The following is a 24,088-nucleotide window of genomic DNA, read 5'->3' as shown; positions in this document are numbered from 1 at the left end:
CTGCCTCTGGGGTCAGAGGTAAAGGGGTCTTAAGTGACCAGCTGAGGCATAGAGGGGTCTAAATAGGGAGAGGAGAGGTCAGCCCCTCAGAACCAAGGTCCAGAAGGAAAACCAGGCCCACAGGCTGTGAGAAGTCACAGAAAAAGATCAAAACCAGCAGAAAATTGTCACCAACTTGACAAGAGCAGAGAAGGAAGGGGAAGAAAGGACTCGCCTAGGACAGTCAGCTGGGTCCCTCTGCTGGACATCAAACACTGACACAGGCTCATACGAAAACTACTTCCTAGGACCCCCTATGCCCCCCTCCCCAGTCCCCACCAGCAGCTGTGATGCAGGAAAGCCAAACCACTGACTCCGGCGGGCATTTGCTTAGTAGAGTGTCCACGCGCTTGCCTGCTCTTCTCAAGCTGAGATGGGACAGTAGACCCCACGCACGCAATGACAGGATATCTGGAAATGCAGAGGCCCAAGGAAGTTCATGTCTGGATCCGGTTTTCCCTTTGACTGTGGCCCAGGAATGGGAATGAGCTCCTGGGAGGGCGTTTGCTTCCCTAAAGACTGAAGTGGCATGGAAGGGGACAGGGATTCTCTACATTATAGGGTTGTTATAACCCTGATCTCTTGGTGACCACAAAGCAAGAGCAGGGAGGCATCCTCAGGTGTCCCCAATGCCCCAGAGAAGAGGCGGCTTGGCCCCGAGTCAGCAGCCATGGGAAGGTTCAGTCTGACCACAACCACAACTCCAGGGGTCTCCCTTCCATCCTCCCTGGTGTCTTAGTTTGGGATGGGTCTCGCCAGGTGTAAGAAATTCCAGCCTCAACCTCCAAGGAGAAGTTAGAAGCAAGCCCCTATCACCCTCTGAGGGTCTCGTGTCCATTTTGGGTGTGTTTGGAGTGTCTGACTCAAAAGGGCTGTGTGAGTAGCAGCCCGAGTGTGATCTCTAAATCCGCTTCCCACTTCAAGGAACCAGTCCACTCGGGGTTAATGGGCAACTTCAGGCATGAAGCAGGAGAAAGATGTGCCCAGGACAGATTGTGAACAGAGAGCAGAAAGTCATCCAGGTCTACTGGGTTCTCTCAGGAGGATCCTGGGACTGCCAGAAGGGGAACAGTGGATCCTTGCAATCAGAATCAGGGAGGGCATAAGATCTGCCTGGTCTGAGCAAGATGCCATGTGGAGCTCCAGGCTACAGTGGAGCGTAAAGGAAAGGGGTTTACCAGGTGAGGAAGGGCCTCTTTGGATAATGCCTCAGAGAGTGACAGCCTCTCCTGGAGGTTGCAAATTGAACATGAGATAAAAAATAATGAGATGGAACAGGAATTCTGATTGACAGTATTTATTGAGGGTTACTTGGATGCAGGGAGAGGGGCTGGATGCTTTGGGATGAGAGGAGACCCCTTCCCTGGGATCCTGCAGCTCTAGGCCCCTGTGGATGGGGTGAGGGTCGAGGGGCCTGAGCGCATTCTGCAGGGACCATTGTCACCTCCACAGTGCTCCCTTCGTGTGTGACCTGGCAGCTGTAGCTTCTGTGGGACCTCCACTGGCCAGGCGTCAGGCTCAGGTAGCTGCTGGCTGTGTACTTCTTGTTGTTCTATTTGGAGGGCTTGATGGTCTCCATGCGCTGGGTGATGGGGGTGCCCCCTACCTTCCAGGCCACCATCACATCACCTGAGGAGAAGTCACTGATGAGACACACCAGTGTGACTTTGTTGTCTTGGAACTCCTCAGAGGAGGGCAGAAACAGAATGGCTGTGTGAGCGGCCTTGAGCTATCCTGTGGGATGTAGAGTGTCCTGCACTGGAACTGGAGGGCCTGGCCCTGAATCCCTCAGAACAGAGGAGTCAGGTCACACATCTCCCCAGCACAGACCACACCAGAGGATCTAGGGGTCTAAATAGGGAGAAGAGTTTCTTGATAGCATTTCTGTGCCATTTTCATGACTGTTTGTGTGTGGTGTGGTTCTTGGACTTGGCCATGTCGGCACCTTCAGGAGCCATGCCTCCTGAAGCGCCTAGAACCTGAAGGAGAAAAAAAATTCTTATGTCAATCAACAGTAGAGTAGATACATTATAATATGTGACTACATATTGACTACATTGACTATGTGACTAGTATGCAACAAGGCTACAGTTACACTTAAGAACATGAATGAATTTGAAAATTAATGTGAGCGAAAAAGCCAGGCATGAAGAAATACATATTGATTTATTCTGTGTATAATAGTCCAAACCTGGAGAAGTCTAAACAATTCATTAGCAGTCAGAGTAGTGACCTTAAAGAAGTAAACTTAATTTTGTCAGAAATTTCAGGGAGGGACCAGGGCTGTCCTCACTTCACAGGGGAGCTCCATCTCACTCTCTCTGATGTTTTCTTCTAGACCTTGATGCTGATTGAGGGTCTCTAATATACAGAAGGTGCTAGCGATGCCTAGGTGGTCAGGGGGAGTCTCATGAGGAAAAGTAAATGATAGGCAGCATCAAACTCAGAGTTCTGGGTCTAATGAAGTGCCCCAGACTGGATAGAGGGTGCCCACTTAGTTTTATATCTCATTATGTAAAATGAGGATCCCCCAAAGATAAAAATGTCATCCATAGCATAGACAGACTTATGTGCTATCTGCACATTTTATCATGTGGAGCTTCCTGCATAATTCTTAGCAATCTGTGAATAAAAAGACTAGAACTTAACTTGTAAATATCAACTTAGACAACAACTGAAGCCTAATTTTAGAAGACAGGAAATAGTGTAATGCCATCTTCTGTGTGAAGGAACTCTTGGCTTCCCAAAAAATTAGAGAACTGAAGAGAAAGAAGCCTCATCTCAGAATCTGTAGTAGGGGTGGGAAGTGGAGGCTGGAAACATGCTCCAGGTCAAACTTCTCCCCTGCCTTCCCAGGAGACTGGAGCTTTACCAGTGAGGCCAGAGTTAATATTCACTCTGCCATCCACCCATGGGCAATCCCTTCAAACGCACAGTGAGGACAGAAACATGAACGTGCTATAACAAGTCCTCAAAGTAGAGGGTGATTACCAGCTTCCCCTTGGCATACAGCAGAAGAACTTTTTCTCTAAGTTCAAGTAAATGCCTGTGAGAGAGCTGTGTCCCACAGAGTCCTTTCATTACAGATGACACTCAGTGCCCAGCCCTATAGCCCTTGTGCACAACCCCAAGGAGTGCTGATTAATCCAAACCAAAGGTTTTGTTGTTTCACTGGGCAGAAGAGAGCAGGTGTACTGCAAAGTACGCTTATGAACACAGCATCCATATAGCCCCTAGAGACAGTTCTTACATTTATGCCAAGAAACTTTGAAAAGAACAAACCAGACCTCACACATATTTTCATTTTGTTTCTGATTTCATACCCCCTCCTTCAGCCCCTCAAGCAGCAGGGATAACCTGAAGGCTCTTGGGAACCCTTTCCCATCAGGTCCTACCTGGAATCGTTCCCTACCTGGAGGGTGGTCCTCTTCACTGAGGCTCCCCAGAAACCATTCTTTAGAAATGAAAACATCAGTACAAGTGATTAGCAAGGGTGACTCACCCACTCCTCCTCCTCCCAGCTGAAGCCATGCTGCCTCACACATGATCCCCTGGTCTTTGCTCTGCGTTGACAGACCCTGCTACAGCCTCTCTGGCCAGAGTCCTGTACCAGCAAAATCACTTTCTCTCACAAGACCCCCAGTCTTCCTTCCCAGCAGGATCCCAGAATCAGGTTTCTGCACACTGAAGCAAAGTTTGTCCCTCATGAAGTGAGTAACTTCATGATACTTACTGTATTTGCTGCCATGCGATGTTAGCTGCAGTCATACAAAGGAAAACCTTAGGAGGATCAGATTCTGCTGCGCACTTCACATAGATCTGTTATTCCCTTGACAATGTTAGAAAACCAGAAGCAGTACGGTGGTTGAGCCATAGGGTCAACATCCCCAAAAACTATGAGGATGCCTATGGAAAACTAAGATCTTTATTCACAGGATTTACCTTTAAAGCCGATTTAATAGGCAAACACACAGTGCTTAACCCAAGGTGGAAAACGTGTTGAAGAAAATGCCTCCGCATTACAGCCAGTAATGGATGCTGTCCTTTAAAAACCTCCCAGTGTATCACATATTAGTTGGGAAGACTCTCCCACTGAATTTCACCCCCACAAAGAGAATTGTGTATGTTGTACATAATGTGCATTGTCAGATTTTTATATCAAAATTGAGAAGAAATCAGGGAAGCAAAATATCTTTAAACCTGCACATCCTGTACATGTATCTCTGAACTTAAAAGTAGAAATTAAATTAAATTTTAAAAAAATTGCCAGAGTAGGCAAATCTAGAAAAACAGAAAGTAGATGAGTGGCTGCCTAGGGCCAGGGGTGTGTGGGTTGGTGAATAAAAAACCAGATGTCAAACAGTGATCAAGTCACTGGCCCCGAAATAAAGCATAGAGGATGCTTGTGGAAAATGTAGTGGGTTTTCTTGGAATATTTAGCAAGTTTCCATGTTGGCTGGCAAATACAAAATTATTTTTCAAGGAGAAAAGGTTGCTACTGAGAAGCATACTCACTACCAGACAATGTGTAAGTGATGCCATCCTTTGACTGCCATCGTCAGTCAGGCCTCAGTTGGTCATAACCTCCAGTGACTGGTCGTTAGAGTCCATGACACTGAGGCCTGATTGATGATGGCAGTCAAAAACGATATTCACTCGATATTCTAGAAGCCCCGGAAAAAAAAAATTTCTCTTCCAGAGAAAGAAATACGTGTTACAAGTTCTGATGTCATATTCTCCTCCACACCGCCATGTGCAGATGCCTGCAGATCTTCAGCATGACCTAGGAGAACATAGAGTGACAGTCAGTGCATTGGTGCTGCTGAGGAATCCCACATGGAGCCCTGGGGGATGTGGACCGGGGCTGGAGTGTGTGGAGGTGGGCGGTTAACAGGCATGGACTGAGCTTCTGCTGGACCATTGTCCTTGGTGTTGAAGGAAGGAAAAGGAGAAGGGCAGAAAGAAATGAAAGAGCCTTGGCTTTCTAGCTAGGGCAACCTCATCAAGGTGAAATAGTCACCTTAAGAACAGTTTAATACAGAAAGGCACTGTACTATAGAAACAGGAAGTAGATTCATAGCGTCTGTTTCAAAGAATTTATTACTTGATTTAAAGGCTACTTTATGGGTGAAATTGATTCAATTTTAGCCAAATTCTATTTACCGCACATTCTTTTTCATATAGGTCATGAAAAAATTAAATACTAAAATGCTACAGTTAAAAATCATCATGATTTCCTTTTTTAAGTCCTCTTGTGGAACCATGGTGTGTGCACACGTACCTTTTTGGGTCCCTGTGATCAGGGGCTCCAGCAGCTTCTGTGTCATTCTTGCTGAGGAGATTCCTAAAAATCAGGCTTCATTCAAACAGGCCAGGCTCACAGAGCCTGCTCTGCCTACACCAGTGAAGCTGAGAGACATGACTCTGAATACTTTCTGTAATGAGAGTAAGTTTACAGGTTCAAATATATGTTATCTACTAAATGAGGAAATGCATAAAAATAGCAGTGAACAAATTCATAAAAAATTGTCCATGAGTAGGGGGATGATTTTGTTTTTAACTAGCTTGCAAGATTATTTTTGATGCCTGTTCATTCAGACATAGAAAATATTGGTATAAAAAATCACAAGTTATCAGTCATGTTAAATCTTAACTTATCGGCTGTCAACATAAAGATCCTATCTCATTTACTTTGTGGCCTCCAAAAAATCTAGCACATAGAAAATTACAAATATATTTATTAAATAAAAACATAGAGACAGAGTAGACTGGTCAGGCAGTCAGAGGATTGCATTTGATTACCTGGATGATAATAAACTATATAACTTTTGAGGATTAATAGGGAAATTTCCTTCTGTTTATGCTATCTTCCCTTGTGGAAGAAGGATGACAAAGATGAGCAGGAAAGAAATGAGAAAGAGAGTCCTTGGCTTAGTAGCTAAGTCTCCAAAAGGTCTTGAACTATATGCTGTGACACTGTGACTCAGTGACAGGAATCCCTCATTCCGCCTACCTGGCTTGAGTTAAATTGCCATTGTCTTCTTCACATGTTGCAAGATCATGCTGCTATGCATTTATCTGTTGCGTGAGATTTATACTTGCATCAAAGTTAAATTTCATTTGCATCGGGCTGATGGCTGTCCAGGTGACACTAGGCAGTCAAGGGGGAGATTTTTCATCATGGAGGAAGGGGATGAGCTGAGGCTGAGCATCTGCGATTCAGATGTACAAGAAAGTTGCCACAAAATGATGGAAGCCAGGCTAATAACCGAGTGGTGCGTTGGGTTCTCATTTGTCACTCTCCTCACCATTTTCAGCTGGCACGATTTCAGCATTTTAGGATTTCAGCACTTTCTCCCCAGTGAAGATCATATTACAAAATATACTAAAACAGATCGCTGATTCTTACAAGGTTTGGCCAGCTCCTGAGCCAAGTAACTTCAGAACTGACAGAGGTGGGCCAAACAGGCCTATGTGATCCCTCACACCTCTTAGACTCTGAGCTGACTGAAAACATCTGGGTGTCTTTGTGCTTTTAACACTAACGACTATGCATCTGTCTGTGGGAAAAGGTACCTATCATGACTCTGGGTTATGTGACCACAAAGGCCGCTTTATAATCATGGTCAGTGCCTGGGATCTCTTAGGCTCAGTGCTTTAAGGCTTATAGGGAAATGCTGCTCTCTCTACATAGAGACTAAAACCCCATGGCTGAGGCAGAAGTGCATGTCAGTAGTTGAGAGCATCAGCATTGGACCATGTGCCTGGATTCATGTTTTGACTTTTTCATTCAAGAACTCCAGAGCTTGGATCACTCATCTTGGCACTTCATATTCTCCACCTGAGCAGTGGGAATAACTAGGCAAACTGCAGGTGTGGCTCTGGCAAGGGTTGAATGAATTAAAGTATATAGTATTGAAAACCAAAAGTAAAATTGTAAACTGCCCGGCTAACTGGATGGACTCCTCCTCTTGGCCAACGGCATTCTAAAGAAAGCCTGAAACACTAGTTCAGGCCATAATGGGAATGGGCGGTCAGACACACCTTATTATACTCTCTTTGGAATTCAGGCACAACTCACCTGCATTCACATTAACATAGAGACCTTAAGGCTGACAACTCAGATGCTTTGTAGCAGCAGTAAGATACCAACATGACAGAGAGCAGGCCCTGAAAGAAATCCAAGTCTTTTGACTCAAAATATATTTCCTTGACATACTTTGAAATGGCCCCTTCAAGCTGTCTCTTATGGGGAAAATCTATATTCTGTAGAGAATACCCTTCCCTTTCTGGGTCTTTTTCCTGGTCCAGGAAAGAACTAAAGGTCTGGCATTTTTTTCAAGTCAGACAAGAAATATTTACAATCTATTCTCTTTGAAGCCTATTACCTGGAGCCTTCATCTGCATAATGAAACCCTGGGTGTCCCCAACCCCTTATCTGAACTCACTTTCTTCTATTGTTTGCAGGCTTTTAGAGAAACTCTTTCAACCAATCGACAATCAGAAAATTTTGAAATCCTCCTTATGACCTGGAGCCCACCCTTCTCCCACTTTCTGTTGTCCTGTCTTTCTGGACTGAATGAATTTACATCTTGCAGGTATTAATTGATGTCTTATGTCTCCCTAAAACGTGTGAAAACCAGACTGTAGCCCGAACACCTTGGGCACATGTACTCAGGACCTCCTGAGGCTGTGTCACCAGCATGTCCTTAACCTTTTCAAATTAATTAAATTGATTGAGACCTGCTTCAGATAACTCTTTGGTTTACAATGTGTAATCATGGTGGGTTTTATTTTTTAGAAGAGGACAGTAGGGACTTATTGTGTCAATGAGAAATAACAATATTTGTATGATTTATGTCTCAAGAATATTTTTCCATTTATGGATTCACACTGGCTGTGACTGCAGTTCTGTTTTTAGGATTTTGAATTCTTGAATGAAAGCTAAGTTGAATAGACAGATGGATTCAGTTCTGGGCAAAACAGTCCATTGTAGTTATTTACTAATCCTTTATTATAGTCAATGGAAGAATTGGAAATACTGAAATTATATCCTGTAAAATAACTGGTTTTAATCACGTGATATTTCCTTATTCAGTCTACCTTTTCTTTGTCATGCACTTGTAGTAATTGCCTATGGAGGGTATCTATCTTTGTACTTGCCAGTCAATTTAGCATAGTTTGTTTCAAGGAAGGAGACATGGGCTGGATGCTGATGTGTTTTAACACTGCAGTGCAAAGAGTTGCAATGAGTGTGGTGAACTAATAACCAAATGCTCATTTGCTGTCTTGTCATTGTGTTTAATGTACGTAGCTTGCAGGATTTGATCATTCCTAGGTCTTGTGTTGATAGAGTTTTCAGCTATCTCAAAAATATCTTTTTCATCTTATTTGTTTCCAGCCAACTGCTGAGGAATGTTCCCAGCACTGAAAGGAGTTTATCAATATTTCTAAGTAGTCCTTCCTGATATTCAGAACTTGTATTTGACCCTGTTGTCAGAGGTATCTGGGACATCTCCATACTTTTCACATCAATGGCTGTGCCAAATTTTGCGGTTATATTCACTGATGTCTGCCCTAAGCTACGTGACTGCTGCAGCCACCTTGTAATCATACACAGTGCTTGGGATCTCTGTAGACTCATGTAAATCTAGGACTTGCATGTGTGAAGGAACCACCTTATGGCTACACGTGATGGTAGGGTTGAGAGCCACCCTTCTCAGGGTAATTCAGGGTAATAGTTGCAGCTCAACCATTCATTATCAATTCAGCTTTAGGGCTACATGCCTAGATTCACGTATTGCCTCCTTCCCTTAGGGGCTTAGAAGCATAGGCACATTCATCAGCACTTCGGTTTCTCCATCCAAGGAGAGAGTGGATAGTAAACACCCACTACTTAGGTGAGGTCTGTAGTGAGGATTGAATGAGTTAATGAAAATAAAGTGTGCATTGTCTGTCTTCAGGATGATAAACTAAAGGAGAACTGATGTGCTTGGTACCTCACAGCTTAACAAGTTCCAGAGCTGCATGCAAACCCAAGAGATAAGCTCCCAAGTCAGGGGTAATGTCACGATGCACAGCTGCTTTGTCCAAAAATAATCAGTTCAACTTAACGCTAACCTTGCGCCAAAAGAATGAGATACGAGTGTCAGAAATGCTTTTTGTGACATCCTGATTCCACACAGTAGCTACTTCTGGAAAAAAAATATATATATATATTAAGTGCATGTTGTCTACAAAATGAACTGGTGACCTGATGAAAGATAACAGATACCTGGTCAAATGGAATGAACACCAGTTTACTTGGGGAGGAGAACTGTCTACCATAATGGAAGGTCCTAAGCATATGACATAATATCCTGTATGATTTATTTCTGTTAAATGTAAAGTGGCTCAAACTGAGCCTGTTGCCAGGTTATGGAGATGACCATAGCTTAGCCTTGGAAAAATGCTCTGTATGGTGTCACAGGAGACCTGATTTGTGTATTCCCTACTTCTGAGGTGTAATAGATTGGGTAAAAGCATATTATTGATACCTCTGTACATAGGGAATTTTGAATAATCCACAAAAATATGTTTTTAAATTATGTTTTGGTAGATAAACTGACCTAGACACAGATATTATCATTATATATTTGCCATTATCAACTTTTAAGGTGGACTTGGTAGGTTGTCTTAACGTTAATTAACACTAGCACACAAACACAATAGCTTACTGTGTTTTGTACTTGATTGTTGTGACATTCAAATTAGTCATTGCCTCCCAGCGCATTTTAAAATGATTCATTTTGGGGGGCTGTGCCTGAGATGTAGGCGACAGGTCAGGGAAAGACAGAGCCCCACTTTCCCACATTGTCATGGGCACGATGCTTTACAGCTCATGGAAAAAAAATCTCTTATCTCTTGTGATATGGGATGGGCAGAGTAGGAACTGACTCCTATTTTATGGTTCGTGGCACTGAAATTTAGAGAGATTCAGTGACTTTTCTCAGAGTTAAAACACTGATGAGTACTGAAGCTAAGGCAGGGAATTTAGTTGGTTCCCTGGGGATGGAGATCCCTGAATGCCTGAGACTGGGGGTCCACGCCCTGGACTCCAAAGCAAGGACCCTCCTCACTCCTTTTCCAAATCTTCCCATCCCCAAGGCTGCTGCAGGGAGACACTGATGCCCTGGAGGAGGTGCCTGGCTCAAGAGAAGGGCCCAAATCCTGACTCAACTCCCGACTTTACATTTCAATCCCTTACCCAAAATGCAAGACTTTCCCCCAAATGAAGCCCTGCTCAAGGCTTGGGAGTCCAAATTTGTCTGTCTCCCCTCGCACTTTACTCTGTAGCTGCCTTGTGGGGAGACTTCCCTGTGGTCGTGCGACCACCCTGAATGACCAGTAGCCACCTTGACTCCCAACTGACTTGGAATGCAGAATGTTCCCAACCACTTGCCCACATGACAGTTGGACTTAGATTCAGGTTCGCCTTCAACTGACCAAACCAGAGTGCTGGGCGGTTAAGATTCATTACCGAAGAAGTGGCCTATGGGGCTGGTGTTTGGGTGGCTCAGGGAGTAAAGCCTACAAGCTGCTGGGGTCTCAGTGCCTATTGACCAGAACAGCTGCTCGAGCAGCTTGGACTCAGGCCTGGCTGAGAAGGGGCAGTGGCTGCCCCAGCTCTGAGTGGGTGGCTCCCTGCTCCTGCCCTTCCTACCAAGACTCAGACCCTACTGTATAAACCACAACAACGACTCCAATCCTGATGGTTTCAGGTCCACAGCACATTCAGTGGAGAAGCTGGCAGGGGGTGATATCTGAGGCCCCACCTGCTGTTGGTCAGATGCTGATTGAGATGCTTCTGGGGATGGGCAGGAGGGTTTCCTTGACAACCCAGATCAATTTTCTGGCATATCCTGTATTTGAATTTTTCATGATCTCTTGTTGTATCCGTGAGCCATGAGCTTGAGAAAAATAAATTCAAAGTAGAGACCTCTGTTGATAGGCTGCTGGCAGGAGACCATGGGCCAGTGTTCATATTTCCCAGGTCACACGTGGGTTCATCAGCAGCCTAGGGGGAGACAGAGTCAAAGTTGGGCTTAGGAGGAGGGGTCCTGCAGTGTGGTGGGTGCTTAAAATACACAATGGGCTGATCGCATGGGGATGTTACTCTAATGAGAGGAGACAGTTCAAGAAGGCAGCTGAGCTCAGTGACTCAGAGCAAGAGGAAGGTGCCTGATGGCCTGGGCTCAGATACCAGCTAGAAGCTGTGTGACCCTGGGAAAGTGACTTAACCCCTCTGTGCTCAGTTCCCTGCCATGTGATGTGGAGATGTTAATGGGGCCTGCCTATTGGCATTATGTTATGAAGCTTACTCTAAGCAGATCCAGATTAAGCCTGAATAAGAGTGACCTCATTAAGTGCTACAAAAGTGTTTAAATATGAAATGTCTGGAGGAATGAGGCAGACATGTAGCAATGGCTGCCTCCAGAGAGGAAGCTTGGATGGCTACAAGTCATGGAAAGTGGAAGGTCAGTTTCCAGCCTTTATATGGGCAGGATGCCTTATAGCCTTTCAAGAGGATCTGCTGTCATCTCTTGTGACCCTCACATGAGCCCTGTGGGGTGGGCATAGCTGGGCTGTAACTTACATTTTGCAGTTGGGGGCACTGAAATTTGGAGGGTGAAGTGACTTTCCCAGAGCCACAAAACTGAGGAGGGATGGGCCTGAGCTAAGAATGTATTTGGTTTCCTGGAGATAGAGATCCCTGAAGCCTGGAGTCAGAGATCCCTGAAGCCTGGAGTCCTCTAGATCATTCCCTGGGCCCCTGAACCAGGGCTTCTCTCACTCCATTTCCCAAATCCTCTTGCTCTAAGATTGCTTTGGGGAGAGGTGATGTCCTACAGGAGGTGCCTGACCCAGCTTTCTGCCTCTGTATTTTAATCTCTTACCCAAAATATGATGCAGCTGACCCCAAACCAAGGTCCCTTGAAGAACCAGGGTGTCTAATCTGTGTCACTCCTCCCCCAGCACCTTCACACCATGAGCTGCCTCAAAGTGAGGTTTCCAGTGCTCCAGTGACTACCCTGAATGACCAGTGGCCTGCTGGACTCCCAGCTGGCTCAGAGATCAGGATGCCCAAGCCAGACACACCCATAGGACAGAGCCTCACATAGAATTAGCTTCACTATAACTGACAAACTCTTATGAGCAGTGAAGGTGAATTAACTGGGGAAGAGGCCTACTGGCCTGGTGCTTGGGTGGCTCAGTGACAGAAACCTACAGGCTCTCAGGGTCTCATGGACTAAAGATCTGAGCAGCCGGGATGCAGGCCTGGCTGAAAAGGGTTAACAAGGCTGCTCCAACACAGAGTGGGCACCTCCCTGCTCACATCCTTCCTCACCAAGTCTCAGTCTCTACAAACTCCTCTTTCCTACCTAGTAGACCCTGTGGGAGCAGGGGCAGTGTTCATCTCCTCTTAGAGGGATCTGTCCATTGCCATAGCCTGGAGACCCCCACCCCAGGATCCTTCCTGAGGACTACCCAGGGCTGCCTCCTCTCTGTCACCAAGTGTGTGCTCCACGAACCCAATGGTACTGTCCCTCCTCACTACTCACTCCAGCAGCACCCAAAAGCCAGTGGTCCTGTCCTCATCAACCCCATGCAAATTCCACCATGAGATTTCAGTTGTTTTCTTTTCCAAACATCTCTGAATTGAGACTGCTGAAGATTGGCATCAGATTTTGGCAGATACACTCAGGAGCCTTTGGCCTGAGATTCATTCCCCTTCCCTGCAGTGTTCATTGCTGGGGTGGCTCAAGAGTCTCCTGATCTGATGAAGGCAGCGTAGATGAGTCCCCACATCTACTCTCTGGAAGAGTATATAGGAGACTGGCACTCTTTCTCCCGTAAACATTTGGTAGAAATCAGAGGAAATCAACCTGTGCCTGAAGTTGGCTTTGTGGCAAAAAAAATTTTTGTTTTTGCTATATTTTGTCTTTAAATCGATGCTGATTTTATCTATGGTACGGTGCACAGATATGAAGTGTACAGCCTTATGGCTTCTATAAACATGTCTGTTGCTAACCCGCAGTTCAACACACACAATGTCAACAGTACCCTAGGTGCCTGCTGTGGATGGGGATGGGAATCACACCTAACATCAGGTTTTAAGAAAGAAACTAGTTACTCCATGTATGTTCTGAGCACAAGACACATGATTAGCACAGAATGAGTGGGGCAGCACCCTCAGAAGGTGGGAGGCAGAGCAGGAGAGCTGGGAGAAGCCAACAGAGGTGCAGGGGCTTTCCATAAGGAGGTCTGAGGACAGGGCCAGGAAGCCAAGAGAAACTTCTCGGGATCACTGGGCTTCTACGGAAGGAAACACGACCGCTGTACAAAGTGTAGTGCCCAGAACAGTCCATCAAGGTCTGCTTTTGTTTGGGCTGCTTTTTATATTTATATATTTATTTTTATATAAAATATTTAAAAATAAAGCTACTAGTAGATAAAGCCTCCACCAGCACTAAAAATAAATGTTTCTAAACACAATCCCAAATCTACCATCTTTATCTTCCCACTTCCCTGTTTCCACTGGATTATAGCTCTCACCTCCAGGCTCACCTGAAATTCCAACTTTGATGCACAGGCTTCTTCATTAGATGAGTTCAATGAAGAGACCCCATGCCAGGCTCAGAGCAGTGTCCCAGGAGTGCGTTCTGTGCGAATGGAAATGCTCTCTCTTTGCTGTTGAATATGGTGGCCAGCGGCACACAACTCTCTGGGGCACTGGAAATGTGGCCAGTGTGACTGATGAATAGAATGTCTCATTTTATTTTAATGAACAGCACTAATTAGTTACAAACAGCACCTCCAGGTAGGGACACTCCCATGCTGGATACTGCAGCTCTAGAGATACAAAGATGAGGAAGACATGACTCCCCTCCCCGGGTGTTTTCTTGCAGAAAAGTTGGTGGCTCTGATCCGATCATTCACGTATGGGTGCTTTCTGGGCCCCTGCACAAGGGCCAGGCACTGTGTGAGGCCTGGGGATGCAACAGTGAGGAGAGCATGAGGGCCCAGAGGGATGAGGGATCCAGTGGGGGTAGGGGAGTGCATCTGCACACAAGAGGGGCGGAGCAGACCCTGTCTAGACCGGATCAGAGCAGAGGGACACCCCTCACCTCCCTTGACCTGGGTCAGACTCTGGAAAAATACCTCTCCCAGTGTGAGGTTCAACAGTCTGGACAGGGTGAGCAGGGAACCTTTGCCCACTCAAGCTAGACTAGAGCCCAGCTGAAGGGTGTGTTCATGAGACCTTCATGGGGCCTAAGATGGGCTGCCCAGGGCCGAGTGCTATGATGAGAGGAAATGCGGAGGGCAGAGTTCTTGCCCTCACACTGACCAGCTGTGGCCAGAATTCTTCTCCCCATGAGTGAGAGGACACAGTTTAGGCCTGAGGACTCCAAGACCATTTCAGAGAAACTCTAAAACCCATGTTCTCTGGGCCATAAAAAGGAGCAAAGATGACATGGAATTTTGGGATCAGCCTCCCTTGCCTTGCTGAGCTGGCCCTGCATGGGAGCCAGTGCCCTCCCCCCTGCCCAGCAGCTATAGTGCGTGCAGCTGCCCTGGCCAGGTGGTGCCACACAACCTTCAGTTTCAGTGCACTTCTGGGCAATTCTTGGCTAGCGCTGTCTGCACAAGGGCAGTTGACAGGCAACTTCAGGAAGCAGGTGAAAGCTAGAATGTGATCCCTGCCCAGGCCCTGGGAGATCGGGCCAGGGAACCTCTGTGTGTCTGGCCTGACCTTGAGGTTGTCCCTGCTTACCTATGTCTTCCCAGTCTGGTTCAGAGAACTGGAAACCTGATTCCTGCTCTCTGCCCCTCATCAGCTTCCATGATGGGAAAAGCCTGGTTTGTCACAAAGGAGGATGAAGACCCCAGTCCCCAGCTCTTGTCACAGAGCTTCAACAGGAAGGAACCCCCTCTCCTGAGAAGTTTCAGGGATGTCCATGCCGAGCTCACTCCAGCCACAACAGCCACACCCTGCTCTTTCCCACTTAGAAGGAGCAGAGAAATCACTGGACTGAGGGGATGATGATGTGATAATTATCCCGAGATTAAAATCCTGGGATTCATCCTCCCCTCATCTTCATCCTTGCCTGGCCCGGGTAGTGTGTGACATCCATCTGCCGCTCTGTATTTTCTCCTCTAAAGGTCGACCCCAGGGCCCTGGGACCTGCCTTCTCCCACAGAGTTCACTGGGCGACTGTCTCTGGGTTCTTGGAGCCCTTGGTCTTGGTGTCACTCATTTTAGCATTTGGTCTCTCACTTCAGGTTTTTTTCTCAAGCACCACTGGGAAACTGTTGTAGAGAAGAAAGATTTCTAGGAGAATCTTGATATGAGAAGCATGTTTCTATGGGAAACAGTTACCCTTTTCAAATTGAGCGGTCTCTGTTTTGTGGGGAAAAATATTAAGAGCTCAATTGTAGGGCAATGGAATTCTACGAAAATACAAAGCGTTTCACATGATCCCAAAGGTTCGTCAAGCCATAATTTGCCTCGTTTTACCTTTGCTTAAGCCAGAATCCTGTTACCTTGCAAAGGCTCTCAGAAGCCAGCAAGAGCCTATTTCACCCAGGAGGTTTGGCAGGAACTGGAGTGGGGATTCTTCTGCTGCACGGCCGTGTTTATCTTTCCCCACCTTGCAGTGCTCAACCTACCATGTCCTCCTCCTTAGGAAGGGAGCCACGTGCCCGCCCTGATGCTCTACCCCTGAAGAAGCCCGCTTGTCACTTTACGTAGTGTGTGTTGCCCTGCCACACACAAGCTGTTGGCTGCCATAGTTGATGGGAGGCAGATTTTCCACATAGGCATGGGATTTCATATTCCTGGCAACATTTTCTGCAGTGAAACATTAGACCTCAATTGAGAAGCTAAAGGAAAATTTACCTGACTCTGCCTGGAGACCCCTCCTTTCTCAGATTCATACTGGAACTGGGTGTGGTGGGTGACTGCACCAGGGGCTCCCTGAAAAAGGAAGGAGCCCTGGGTTAGGACTCCTTGCTTTTAACATGGGGTGAAAATTGATTTTGAGGTTTCCCATAATAAAAATGCTTTGGCGAATAGAATGTGGAAGAGGTACAGGAATGAAGCATCAATTTGGAAAACATCCCTCGAAATGCTAAAAGTTGTCTGAGAGGACAAGGGCTCTGAGATTCCTCCAGTCTCTGTCCTGGAAAGTGCCCTAGGCCAGGAAGCTCAGGAACAAAGATTAAAAATCCTAATGGATGCCAAACTCATAGTAGAAGTCTAGGATCTCTCCCAAGAAGTAAAGGTGGGAAGAAAGGGCATGGGATTGGGAATCACAGGGTGAATCTAAAAGGACTCTGCTTTTCCATTTGCTGGATGTGCAACTGCATAATTTGTCCACATTCTCAAGCCTCTTTTTTCTCATAAGTCACCTAAAGAGTTATGGATTCTCTTCTATGATCAATCAAAATTCCACAAGAAACAATCAGGGCCTACTCAGAAGTGAAATTTTTTATTAATTGAAGTTGTTGTTGACCCAGTAATAGGAATCCTGGCACACAGATTTTCTTCTAGAACCCTGTGAACATTTCCCTGGATGGTGACGGTATTTTTTTTCCCTTGTTTATTGACGTATACTTGTGTCAATGACAAGAGTCTAACTGTAAAATATTCAAGGAAGTTTATTCTGAGCCAACTATGAGTGACCAAGGCCCATGACACAGCCCGAGGAGGTCCTGAGAACATGTTTCCAAGATGGTTGGGTTATAGCTTTATTTTATACATTTCAGGAGGATAGAAGTTGTAGGCAGATATCAATCAATACACGTAGTGTATACGTTGATTTGGTCCAGAAAGGCAGAACAACTCAAAGTGGGGGCTTCCAGATTATAGATGGATTCAAAGATTTTCTATTGGCAATTGGTTGAAAGAGTTATTATCTAAAGACCTGGAATCAATAGAAAGGAATGTCTGGGTTAACATAAGGGCTCATGGAGATCAATTATTATGCTGCTGAAGCCTCCAGGTGTAGCAGGCTTCAGAGAGAATAGATGATAAATGTGTCTGATCAGACTTAAAAAGGTGCAACACTCTTAAATTCTCCTGGGTCAGGAAAAGACCTGGAAAGGGAAGGGGAATCTCTATAGAATGTAGATTTCCTCTGCAAGAGACAGCTTCGCCAGGGCCATTTTAAAATATGTCAAATAAATACATTTTGGAATACTTAGATTGCTTTCAGGGCCTGCTCTCTGTCATGTGATGCTGTACTAGTGTCAGGTTGGAATTTAGTATCTTATTGCTACAAAGAGTCTGTTTTTCAGTGTTAAGATTTATGTTTTAATGGTAATGCCAATCAGTTGTGCCTGAACTCCAAAGGGAGGAGGGTAGAATGAGGCACTTCTGATCCCCGTCCCCAATCCCATCATGTCTTGAATTAGTTTTTCAGGTTTACTGTTGAACGTCCTTGGCCAAGAGGGGGAATCTATTAAGTTGGTTGAGAGGTTTAGAATTTTATTTTTGCTTAATACTTGACATAAAATAAACTGCACATACTTAAAGTGTACAATTTGATAAATTTTGTCATACATACTGAAGTGTAATAATGAATATAGCCAGTCTGTGTCTTCAGTTCTTGTCACAGGATTTTGAAGCCCCTTGAAATTTCCTGCATAAGATTGACTTTGTTATGCCAATGAGGGGCTCACTGTGGGCCTTGGACAGCTTATGGATGAGAGTGAAAGATCAACCACGTAATGAGAGGGTTGTTTGGGCCAACCAACCTCCAGGAAGGTGGGGGTGGGGACTAGAGGCTGACTTCAGTCACATAGGCAAATCTTTAATCAATCATGTCGACTTATAATGAAACCCCAGTAAAAATCCCAAACACCGAGGCTCAGTGGAACTCCCAGGTTTGTGAACAATTGATGGGCTATAGGGGAGACACCTTGTGACTCCCAGGGGAAAGGGCATGGTAGCTATGCATCTAGGACCCTGGCCCCCGCCACCTTCCCCCCACACATCTTGCCCTATGTGGGTCCTTAATAAGCAAATAGTAAATGTAGTGCTTTCCTAAGTTCTGTGAGGTATTTCTAGTGAATTAGTGAGTCTTAGGGAGGCAGTGGTGGTAATCTCTTAATTTACAATGGCCTGCATACCCCTAAAGTGCAGCTGGTGTCTCAAGTAAGGGCAGTCAGGTAGAAGGTTTTGTGCTGGACTTGTGGGATCTGATACAGACTCTGTGTGGTGACTGACCATCAGAACTGAATTGTAGTACACCCAGCTAGAAGACAAATATGCCCAAGGGAGCAATGGTGAAGGGATTATTAATGGAGGAAGCTGACACTTGCAGGTTTGCTGTGTAAGGGAGATATAACTCTAGGGGAATCACAGACATGCACACAATCACACCACATAAATTCACACCCCACTGTCCATGCACACAAACATGGCATCTAGAGGGAATACAACTGCTTGTCAAAACGTGAACATAGTGCTGTGCCTAGAAAATAATTTTTTCCCATCACACCATGAAACCTCATTCCCATCAGAAAGCTAGAGTCAGGGTGGCTCTCTAGACTAAAGTCAGAAAGAAACACTCCTCACAGGTATCATCGAGATTTTCCTCAGCAAAATCTGGTCCAGTGACTGGACCAGAATACACACGATTTTAATTTTTTTTTTTTTTTTTTTGCTTTTTTTTTCTTCTGAGACTACCTGCAATTACAGAAAAAAAAACACTGAGAATCAGCTCATACTGTGTACTGTTTGTACAAGCCTTCTTGGTGACTTTGTAAAAACAAGATGAGAAATGGTGGTCAAGTCAAGGGAATATAAAAGAGCAAGAGTAGAGAAAACCTGCCTGTGCCAAAGGACACACACTTTTTCTGGGGGATGTTTCTCTCACATCTATTTTGGTTGGTAATTGCAAAAATCTTAACCCAAGGAGGAAAAATTGCAACTGAGGAAAAGGCCCCCTATCCACAGCTTAGAACCTGATACTTCCAGATGTGAGTGTCCTCTTGAATCAGGGATCAGTTGGTAAGAGACTCTCCTTCCAGCCCCAAGAGGAAACTGTCACTAACATCTGCAATGTACATGATCGAGTTTTCATATCTGAATTCAACTGATAAAAAAAGATAAAGCAACATTGCTGTCTCAGACAAAGGCAATCTTAACTTGGCATTAGACGAAAAGTCACACTGAACTTCAGTAAACCTTTCTATTTAAGAACCCCTTTGCAGGTTTGATGCTGAACATCAAACACTGTGACGCGGGCTCATGGACTGTTGAAATGATGGAATCCTCAGAGGGACACAGGGCATTGGATCTGCAGAGTGTCCACATGCCTGTCTGCCCTTCTCAAGCTGAGATGGGACAGTCGACCCCATACACGCAATGACAGGACATCTAGAAATGCAGAGGCCCAAGGAAGTTCGTGTCTGGATCAGATTTTCCCTTTGACTGTGGCCCAGGAATGGGAATGAGCTCCTGGGAGGGTGTTTGCTTCCCTAAGGAGTGAAGTGGCATGGAAAGGAACAGGGATTCTCTGCATTATAGGGTTGTAGTAACCCTGATCTGTTGGTGTGACCACAGAGTAAGAGCAGGGAGGCATCGTCAGGTGTCCCCAGTGCCCCAGAGAAGGGGCAGCTTGGCCCAGAGTCAGCAGCCATGGGAACGTCCAATCTGACCACAACCACAACTCCAGGGGTCTCCCTTCCATCCTCCCTGATGTCTTAGTTTGGGATGGGTCTCACCAGGTGTTAGAAGTTCCAGCCTTAACCTCCAGGGAGAAGTTGGAAACAAGCCCCTATCACCCTCTGAGGGTCTCGTGTCCATTTTGGGTGTGTTCGGGGTGTCTGACTCAAAAGGGCTGTGTTAGTAGTACCCTGAGTGTGATCTCTAAATCCTGCTTGCCACTTCAAGGAACCAGTCCACTCGGGGTTAATGACCAACTTCAGGCATGAAGCAGGAGAAAGATGGGCCCGGGACAGAATGTGAACAGAGAGCAGAAAGCCAGGTCTACTGTGTTCTCTCAGGAGGATCTTGGGGCCACCAGAAGAGGCACAGTGGGTCATTGTAATCAGAATCGAGGGGGCGCAAGATCTGCCTGGTCTGAGCAAGATGCCATGCGGAGCTCCAGGCTACAGTGGAGCGTGAAGGAAAGGGGTGACCAGTTGAGGGGGGGCCTCTTTGGATGATGCCTCAGATAGATGAGAGCCTCTCCTGGAGGTTGCAAATTGAACATGAGATAGAAAATAGTGAGATGGAACAGGATTTCTGATTGACAGTATTTATTGAGGGTTACTTGGATGCAGGGAGAGGGGCTGGTTGCCTTGGGATGAGAGAGGAGACCCCTTCCCTGGGATCCTGCAGCTCCAGACGCCTGTGGTCGGGGGCCTGAGCACATTCTGCAGGGGCCACTGTCATTTCCACAGTGCTCCCTTGGTGCGTGACCTGGCAGCTGTAGCTTCTGCGGGACCTCCACTGGTCAGGCGTCAGGCTTAGGTAGCTGTTGCCTGCGTACTTGTTGTTGTTCTATTTGGAGGGCTTTGTGGTCTCCATGCACTGGGTGATGGGGGTGCCCTCTGCCTTCCAGGCCACCATCACATCACCTGAGGAGAAGTCACTGATGAGACACACCAGTGTGAGCTTGTTGTCTTGGAACTCCTCAGAGGAGGGCAGAAACAGAGTGACTGTGTGGGCGGCCTTGGGCTATCCTATGGGGTGTAGGAGGGACAGGACATCAGAGGTTGAACTTCCATGGAGGGAGCTCTGACCTCAGTGTGTGAGGAGAGGTCAGGCCCCCCAGTTCCAGTGCAGGACACTTCAGATGTGGGCCACAATGTCCCTGGGGAGGGTGCCTCAGAGTGTTCCTGAAACAATTCTGCCGGTCCTGGGAACTCCAGAGCCTGGCCCCTGCCCATCACCTGTTTTGAGACCCTCCCAGGCCTTGGCCTGTCACACATACAGGGGACCTTCAGTCATCTGCCCCTGCCACCTCCTGACATCCTGACAGGGAATCTGGGATCTCTTTGCCCCCTGATCTCCTACATCCTCTGCTGTGGTCTATGCTGGGGATATTTGTGACCTGACTCTACTGTTCTGAGGGATTCAGGCCTTTGCCCTTCAGGTCTCTTTTACCCAAATCTAGGTCCTGGAGCCTCTCTATGGAGTAAAGGCCTTGGAGGACAAGAGAGTTTGTCCTGGACTTCTCTTACTCTACAGGGTCTTTTCTGCTGTTCACCCCCTGCTGCCCTCCAGCTACCTGGTCTTAGGACAGAGGTCTACACTGTGTACCCTGCCCCTTGTCCCTTTTGGGATTCTCGTGTGGAAGGAAGTGTGTCCTGCAGACTCAGGAGCCCTGTCCTTAGATGACCCTTCCCACAGCCTCCTGGAGTCCAGGGCCTTCCCCTCCCTCCTCCTTTTCTGCAGGGTTCCTGAGTCCCACACTGGCTCAAGGCCTTGTCACATGGGAGGCCGGGGGAGGGGGTGGGGTGGCGCTGAGCCACATGAGTTGAGGGGAGGGAGAAGGGCCTGGTGGGATGGGGTCTAGGGTAGCTGAGTCTCGTGAAAGCCTGTTTGTTCTTGCCTGTAGTCCTCAAGTCACATTCACCCTGCCTCGACCTAGTGTGACACCTGGCCCCGATTCCTAACTGAATAGGATTCTGACACACCCTCTATCAGACCACCAATAGATGCCCACTCTCTGCTGGGGATGGCACCTTTCTCATTCGACCCAGTCCACCTGAGTCCTACCCTCACATGGGCTGGCCATGATGACTCCAGCCATAACCATACACTAACTGTACCCTGTACCCTGTCTTTTAGAATTGGATACTCTTCAAGGTTGAGATCTCAGCCCCATGCTGTGTCCCTGGCCTGGCTGGTGTCAACACTGAGCCTGATCCATTTAATCACAATGGATCACCTGCATGCCTCGTGTCCCAGCACTAGTGACATAAACACCAGTGTCTTGAAGGAGCATTCTAGGGCTTGCTAAGTTGGTCGGGACAGTGAATAGAATTACTGACTTTTAAGGTTATATAAAATTAACTGTTTTCCAACTGCAGGACTTGCCAGTAGCTTTTATAGCTAATGTGCATTTTAAAACTGAAAACTACACAGAAGCGTTCCCTTTTCCAGCCTTTTCATGCCCGTTGGTGATGGCACAACCATGGACCCCTCACCGAGTAAATGGTCCTCTAACCAAGTTCATGGATGGGACCAGGAGGTTCAGCCTTGTTCCTCTCTGATTATGGCCTGGGCTCAAGTGTTCTCTGCTCTAGCCCACAGTAGGGCTCCTGGAACCTTCCTCATTTCTCCCTGATGCCCCTCTCAGGGCCACCATTCTATCCTCATTAGGCTCCACATCCTTCCCAGGTGAGCAAGAACTGCACCCCAGGACCCCCTGTCCAGGGAAAACTCCCTACTGCTCAGGCATCAGACTCAGTTAGCTGCTGGCTGGGTACCTGTCTGACACGTCATCCCACTCCAAACCTTCCCTCCTCTCCTCAGCAGCCTCCACCTCCTCGGTGGCCTCTCCCGGGGCCAGCACCTCTGTGACTCCCAGTACATCTGCTCCTCTGCCTCGATTGCCTTTGCTGGGGTCACTATGGGGCCCTGCTGTGCCTTGAGGCCACAGAACATATCTAAAATAGTCAAGGACAGAAGAAATAGGCAAAGGTCAGGGAGCAGGCAGGCCACAGCACAAGAGGGAAGCCCTCGTAGGGACTCACCTCTCATCCTCCACGGGTGCAGTATGAAGACCCACAGGCTCACTCCTAATATGAAAGAACCGTCCTCAGCCCCTGGCTAGAGAATGCCTCCAACCGTCCTTAGAGAAACAACAGAGAGTGGGGGTGAGGGGCATAGGGAGCACGATGGGATCAGCGTGGAGTGCAGAGTCTCAGCCATGCCCAGATCTCCTCAGGTGGGTGATGGAGGTGGTGTCACAGCTGCACAGCCCTCCCTGGGGAGCTGCAGCAATGCCACCCTCACCTGTCTCTATAGGTCTAGGGCAGGTGGTCGCTGATCCTCTGAGCATGTCCCCTGCATCCCCTCGATCAGGAGGACGGAAACAACCCTTTGAGTCATGGAAATAAACACCACTCTTTTTGGCAACCTCATGGGGAATGTCTTCTCAAGGCAGCTCCCAGTTTCACAGCCTGGTCCACATTAAGGCTCACCCTGGAACCTCACATGCACATTGTTGGTGCGGTCCAGGAGAAGAAAAGCACAGGAAGGTCGCCATCATTTCTCTAGGCCACGTTAGAGAAAACGCCTGTGGGGCTTGACATTGCTGAGATGTCCCTGTAAGCACATGCTGGCCTGCCCCTTGGGGCCTGCTCACCTTGGGTCAGCACCCTGGTCAGCTCCTGGAATTAGTTTCCCCCTGGATGAGGAGGAGACAATCCCTTTGTTCAGGGTTTTTCAGTTCACCTACACCCTTACCTCCATTCTCAAAGGCCCATTTATCACACCATTATCAGCTTCTGGGACCTAAGAGGCCGCTGGTGGGAGGGGGGTGGCGGGGAGCCGGTCTGGAAAAAGTAATTGGTGGTTCAACTGCTGTCCAAAGGCACAACTGCCACCCCAGACAGCCAAGGCTGGATAAGGGCAGTGGGACAGCCAGTAGCTGGGAGCTCACACTGTGGAGGGAGCCTGCTTGTGTTGAGACCCCAGCTCTACAGTGACTGTTTATCTATGGAGCCTGGACAAGTTAACTGCTGAGTGTCTTAGTTTCCCTAGCTCTAAAATGGGGATAGTAACTGTGCCTATCATAAATGGGTGTGAATTTGTCAGTGTTTAGTGCATTATACTGAGAACAAGTGCCTTGCCCATTGTGGGTACCCAGCGAGCCAATTTACACCCCCTCAGAGGAGAGCCATCAGCAGGCATCTGAGGGAGCCTGGAGCCCTGCATCCTGCAGGTGCCTGGGGTCCTATGCCCAGGAGAAGCCACTCCCCAACCCCACAGCAGGCTACAGAGCACCATCTGGCCAGACTACAGTTCTTTGTGCAGGTGTCAGGA

General features: G+C 47.1%; 1 protein-coding gene and 1 long non-coding RNA gene across 5 annotated transcripts in view; one reads left to right on the top strand and one right to left on the bottom strand.

Moving 5' to 3' along the window:
* Positions 1-24,088, top strand: part of LOC129052638 (uncharacterized) — a 109,283-nt gene that overhangs the window by 19,854 nt on the left and 65,341 nt on the right. The gene's annotated exons all lie outside the window — the stretch shown is intronic.
* LOC129052640 (uncharacterized) lies at positions 1,321-10,441 on the bottom strand. Of its 2 annotated transcripts, none has more exons than XR_010139459.1 (7): positions 10,286-10,441; positions 7,121-7,209; positions 6,053-6,251; positions 5,321-5,474; positions 3,773-4,822; positions 3,452-3,493; positions 1,321-2,018 (listed from the first exon to the last, which is right to left on the bottom strand). It is a non-coding gene; the product is annotated as an uncharacterized LOC129052640 (long non-coding RNA). The 2 variants fall into 2 exon arrangements; XR_008517731.2 differs by having other exon boundaries at positions 6,053-6,190.

Source organism: Pongo abelii, chromosome 23, assembly GCF_028885655.2.
Source record: "Pongo abelii isolate AG06213 chromosome 23, NHGRI_mPonAbe1-v2.0_pri, whole genome shotgun sequence".
In the NCBI taxonomy this organism is placed as follows: domain Eukaryota; kingdom Metazoa; phylum Chordata; class Mammalia; order Primates; family Hominidae; genus Pongo; species Pongo abelii.
This window is presented reverse-complemented; position numbering and strand designations above follow the sequence as displayed.